Here is a 6,100-nt window from a genome sequence, read left to right as displayed (position 1 = left end):
AACTGAGAATTTTTTTTTCCATTAAAAATTCAGCACAGGGCTTCCCTGGTGGCGCAGTGGTTGAGAGTCCGCCTGCTGATGCAGGGGACACGGGTTCGTGCCCCGGTCTGGGAGGATCCCACGTGCCGCGGAGCGGCTGGTCCTGTGGGCCATGGCTGCTGGGCCTGCGCGTCCGGAGCCTGTGCTCCGCAACGGGAGAGGCCACAGCAGTGAGGCCCGCGTACCACACACATACACACACAAAAAAAAAAAAAAAAAAAAAAAGAAAAGAAAAAAAAAATAATTCAGCACAGAAATAAAATGTTTCAGTGAATGGAGATACCAAAAATCCCATTACAAATTCCTTTTAATTTTTTCTTATTTTTTAAATTTTATTGGAATATAGTTGATTTACAATGTTGTGTTTGTGCTATACAGCAAAGTGAATCAGTTAATGGATATATATACATATATCCATTCATTTTTAGACTCTTTTCCCATATAGGTCATTACAGAGTACTGAGTAGAGTTCACTGTGCTATATATAGTAGTGTGTATATGTCAATCCCAATCTCCCAGTTTATCCCTCCCCTTCTTCCCACCCTAGTAACCATAAGTTTGTTTTCTACATTTGTGACTCTATTTCTGTTTTGTAAATAAGTGCATTTGTATCACTTTTTTAGATTTCACATATAAGTGATATCATATGATATTTGTCTTTCTCTGTCTGACTTACTTCACATAGTATGAAAAATCTCTAGGTCTGTCCATGTTGCTGCAAATGACATTATTTCATTTTTTATATGGCTGAGTAATTTCCATTGTATATATGTACCCCATCCTCTTAATCCATTCATCTGTCAATGGACATTTATGTTGCTTCCATGTCTTGGCTATTTTTTTTTTAATTTATTTATTTTTTTTGCTGTACGTGGGCCTCTCACTGCCGTGGCCTCTCCCATTGCGGAGCACAGGCTCCGGACACGCAGGCTCAGCGGCCATTGCTCACGGGTCCTGCTGCACCGTGGCATGTAGGGTCTTCCCTGACCGGGGCACGAGCCAGTGTCCCCTGCATCGGCAGGCGGACTCTCAACCAGTGCCCCACCAAGAAGCCCTATTTTTTATTTTCTTTAAAGAGTGGAATTTCATCTTTATTCACAGGACACTGCAAGATATGAAATTCCACATAGAAATAAGAAACCCATTGAGAGGAGAAGCTTCATACAGTATGTACAGTTTGGAACTGTTCAAGTACAGTTTCTTTGTAAAAAGTGCTACAATAACAAACCACGTGTAAAGAGTTCTTAGTAGAGAAACAGTAAGGCAAACTTCTACCAGACATAGTACACAACAAACAACTTTATGCCTCAGATGTACAATCTAAAAATTGAAGGTCCCAGTGTTGCCATCCTGAACTTGGAATGTATATCCTTCAGAGGTAGTTTCTGGCACAACACTTTGATCTTCCTCTTCCTCCACAGAGAAAGACTTCTCAATCAAGTTTAATGAAGCTTTGTGCACAGACCCATTTTCATGGTTTTGCAGAGCTTCATTTTTGTCCAAACCTCCACATTCTTCAATCTTTATACTAATTTTCTCAGTTTCACCTAGTTTCTCAGCAGTCTGAAAGATATTTGAGATGGCATCCAGAATAACCAGAATAATTTTAGTGTCTTTCGCAGTTAGGAGGTTCATCAATGGTTCTATTATGCCACAATGAACAAGGTATATGATCTGCTCAACTGTTCTGCCACTTGTGTAGTTGGTCACAGCCCATACAGCTTCCTTTTGTGTCCTAAAGTCGGCCTTAGAGAGAACGCCAGAAAGAAATGGGACTAATCCATGATTTACAACTTGTTGTATCTGGTCCTGGTGGCCAGCCGTGATGTTTGACATTGTCCACGTGGCTTCCTTCTGAATATTAGTTTTGGAGTTTGTTAGCAGGCTGGGAAAGATGGCAAGTGCTCCTGCATCTATTACAACCTGAGTCTGTTCATCTATCCCAGTGACAATATTCCCTATGGCTCTTAGCACGAGAGTCACAATTGGCAATTCAGTAGCTCCTAAAAGCTTCACAAGTTGGGGTACAACCCCAGTTTTCACAACCATTTCAATCCATTCATTTGGACTATCTGTAAGGTAGGAAATAGCCCAGCAGGTATCAGCTAAAACTTCTGGATCATCATGTTTCAGGAGACAAACTAAAGTAGGAAGAATTTGCTCAACAGCATCTAAGGGGGTGCACGATTCTTGTTGTGACAAAGATTTGAAAGTGTCCAGGTAAGATTACATAAGTAACCACATGCTAAAGATGACAAATCAGGGACCACCAAAAGTGCCAACAGTGGGTCAACTGCACCATGCTTGATAACCAAGTCCCAGAAAACTGAGCCATCATCTGCAATGTTTCCTAGAGCCCATACAGCTTGTTCACTGATGTGAATGTGGGGAGATGCCAACAGGGAAATGAATGCTGGGATAGCACCTCCATCTACCACAGCCTTGGTCTGTTCTGATGTCCCAGAAGCAATGTTAGTGAGGGCCCAAGCAGATTCAAACTGAATGGGATACAATCAGTTCTGCCCAAGAAGGACACAAATTTTGGAATCAAACCAGCCCAGATTATGCTGACTTTAGGGGGCTGCTTTTCCCTGGAAAGCAGTTTCTTAGCAGCTTGAGTAGCTTGGAGCTGGCTTTCCAAATTGTTGCTATTTATGCCTTTGACAATGTCATAAACAGACCGATTTAAAGTGACCTGGTTGTTGCGGTTTTCCTGCAGTGGGGAAGCAGCATCATCTGGAAAAGAGCTGACATTTCTCCTTTTCAGCATCTGATCACCCTTCTTAGCTTTCCTGAGCTCCACATTAACTTCTATTCATGCCAACTCATTTCTGTACTGTCTTTCCCCTTGTTCTTGAATCTGTTAAGATGGGCAGATGGTGAATTAGCATTCTCATTGGTGGACATCATTATGGGACAAAGGGAGAAAGCTGCACAGCCGGCTCAAGCTTCCACAGGAGGTGGTGTGGGGTGCACAGGCTACGGATCAACTGCACTCAAAACGTCCACCACGGTCAGCCCGGGGATGGTGTCTAGGCTAATTTAAATAGTGCTGCTATGAATACTGAGGTGCATATATCTTTTCAAATTATGGTTTTCTCTGGATATATTCCCAGGAGTGGGATTGCTGGATCATATGGCAGTTCTATTTTTAGTGTTTTAAGGAACCTCCATGCTGTTCTCCCTGATGGTTGTACCAATTTGCATTCCATCAACAAAGTAGGAGGGTTCCCTTTTCTCCACACCCTCTCCAGCATTTATTCTTTGTAGACTTTTTGATGCTGGTCATTCTGACCTGTGTGAGGTGATACCTCATTGTAGTTTTGATTTGCATTTCTCAGATAATTAGTGATGCTGAGCGTTTTTCATGTGCTTTTTAGTTATCTGTATGTCTTCTTTGGAGAAATGTCTATTTAGATCTTCTGTCCATTTTTTAGGTTGGGTTGCTTGGTTTTTTTGACATACAGCTGCATGAGCTATTTGTATATTTTGGAAATTTATCCCTTGTTGGTCACTTTGTTTGCAAATATTTTCTCCCATTCTGTGGGTTGTCTTTTCATTTTGTTTATGATTTCCTTTGCTATGCAGAAACTTTAAAATTTATTTAGGTCCCATTTGTTCATTTTTGTTTTTATTTTCATTACTCTAGGAGGTGGATCAAAAAAGATAATGCTGTGATTTATGTCAGAGTGTACTGCCTGAGTTTTTCTCTAAGAGTTTATAATGTCTGACCTTATATTTAGGTCTTTGGTACATTTAAAGTTTATTTTTGTGTATGGTGTTAGAGAGTGTTCTAATTTTATTTTTTTACATGTAGCTGTAGTTTTCCCAGCACCACTTACTGAAGATACTCTCTTTTCTCCATTGTATATTTTTGCCTCCTTTGTGGTAGATTAGTTGAAAAGAGAAAGGAAAATTATATTCTAATACTCAAAAAAAGAAATACTCATTTTAGATTTCAACAGAAAGTCATCCGTAGTTTATAGTTAATGAGTAAAACCATCTATGTATGTAAACTTCTTCACATTTTTTTTAACATCTTTATTGGTGTATAATTGCTTTACAATGGTGTGTTAGTTTCTGCTTTATAACAAAGTGAATGAGCTATACATATACATATAACCCCATATCTCCTCCCTCTGGCTTCTCCCTCCCACCCTCCCTATCCCACCCCTCTATGTGGTCACAAAGCACTGAGCTGATCTCTCTGTGCTATGCGTCTGCTTCCCACTAGCTATCTATTTTACGTTTGGTAGTGTATATATGTCCATGCCACTCTCTCACTATGTCCAAGCTTACCCTTCCCCCTCCCCCTATCCTCAAGTTCATTCTCTAGTAGGTCTGCATCTTTATTCCCATCTTGCCATTAGGTTTCATGACTATTTATTTTTGGATTCCATATATATGTGTTAGCATATGGTATTTGCTTTTCTCTTTCTGACTTACTTCACTCCGAATGACAGTCTCTAGGTCCATCCACCTCATTACAAAAAACTCAGTTTTGTTCCTTTTTATGGCTGAGTAATATTCCTTGTATATATGTGCCACATCTTCTTTATCCATTCATCTGGTGATGGACACTTGGGTTGCTTCCATGTCCTGGCTATCGTAAATAGAGCTGCAATGAACATTTTGGTACATGACTCTTTTTTAATTATGGTTTTCTCAGGGTATGTGCCCAGTAGTGGGATTGCTAGGTCATATGGCAGTTCTATTTTTAGTTTTTTTAAGGAACTTCCATATTGTTCTCCATAGTGGCTGTATCAATTTACATTCTCAACAACAGTGCAAGAGGACTCCCTTTTCTCCATACCCTCACCAGCATTTATTGTTTGTAGATTTTTGTTGATGGCCATTCTGACTGGTGTGAGATGCTTCCTCATTGTAGTTTTGATTTGCATTTCTCTAATGATTAATGATGTTGAGCATTCTTTCATGTGTTTGTTGACAATCTGTATATCTTCTTTGGAGAAATGTCTATTTAGGTCTTCTGCCCATTTTTGGACTGGGTTGTTCGTTTTTTGATATTGAGCTGCATGAGCTGCTTGTAAATTTTGGAAATTAATTCTTTGTCAGTTGTTTCATTTGCAAATATTTTCTCCCATTCTGAGGGTTCTCTTTTCATCCTGTTTATGGTTTCCTTAGCTGTGCAAAAGCTTTTAAGTTTCATTAGGTTCCATCTGTTTATTTTTGTTTTTATTTCCATTTCTCTAAGAGGTGGGTCAGAAAGGATCTTGCTGTGATTTATGTCATAGAGTGTTCTCCTATGTTTTCCTCTAAGAGTTTGATGGTGTCTGGCCTTACATTTAGGTCTTTAATCCATTTTGTGTTTATTTTTGTGTATGTTGTTAGGGAGTGTTCTAATTTCATTCTTTTACATGTAGCTGTCCAGTTTTTCAAGCACCACTTATTGAAGAGGCTGTCTTATCTTCATTGTATATTCCTGCCTTCTTTATCAAAAATAAGGTGACCATATGTGCATGGGTTTATCTCTGGGCTTTCTATCCTGTTCGATTGATCTATATTTCTGTTTCTGTGTCAGTACCATACTCTCTTGATTACTGTACCTTTGCAGTATAGTCTGAAGTCTGGGAGCCTGATTCCTCCGGGCCCATTTTTCTTTCTCAATATTGCTTTGGATATTCAGGGTCTTTTGTGTTTCCATACAAATTGTGAAAATTTTTGTTCTAGTTCTGTGAAAAATGCCAGTGGTAGTTTGATAGGGATTGCATTGAATCTGTAGACTGCTTTGGGTAGTAGAGTCATTTTCACAATGTTGATTCTTCCAATCCAAGAACATGGTATATCTCTCCATCTATTTATATCATCTTTAATTTATTTCATCAGTGTCATAATTTTCTGCATACAGATCTTTTGTCTCCTTAGGTAAGTTTATTCCTAGATATTTTATTCCTTCTGTTGCAATGGTAAATTTGAGTGTTTTCTTAATTTCACTTTCAGATTTTTCATCATTGTTGTATAGGAATGCAAGTGATTTTTGTGCATTAATTTTGTATCCTGCTACTTCACCAAATTCACTGATTAGCTCTAGTCGTTTTCT

General features: G+C 39.1%; 1 pseudogene; it reads right to left on the bottom strand.

The window, feature by feature from the left end:
* Window positions 1-1,359: 1,359 nt before the first annotated feature.
* LOC131758349 (importin subunit alpha-1 pseudogene) lies at window positions 1,360-2,946 on the bottom strand (annotated as a pseudogene).
* Window positions 2,947-6,100: the final 3,154 nt, after the last annotated feature.

This window comes from Kogia breviceps, chromosome 6 (genome assembly GCF_026419965.1).
Source record: "Kogia breviceps isolate mKogBre1 chromosome 6, mKogBre1 haplotype 1, whole genome shotgun sequence".
In the NCBI taxonomy this organism is placed as follows: Eukaryota; Metazoa; Chordata; class Mammalia; order Artiodactyla; family Physeteridae; genus Kogia; species Kogia breviceps.
Note: the sequence above shows the minus strand (reverse complement) of the source record. Positions and strands in the feature narration are given on the sequence as shown.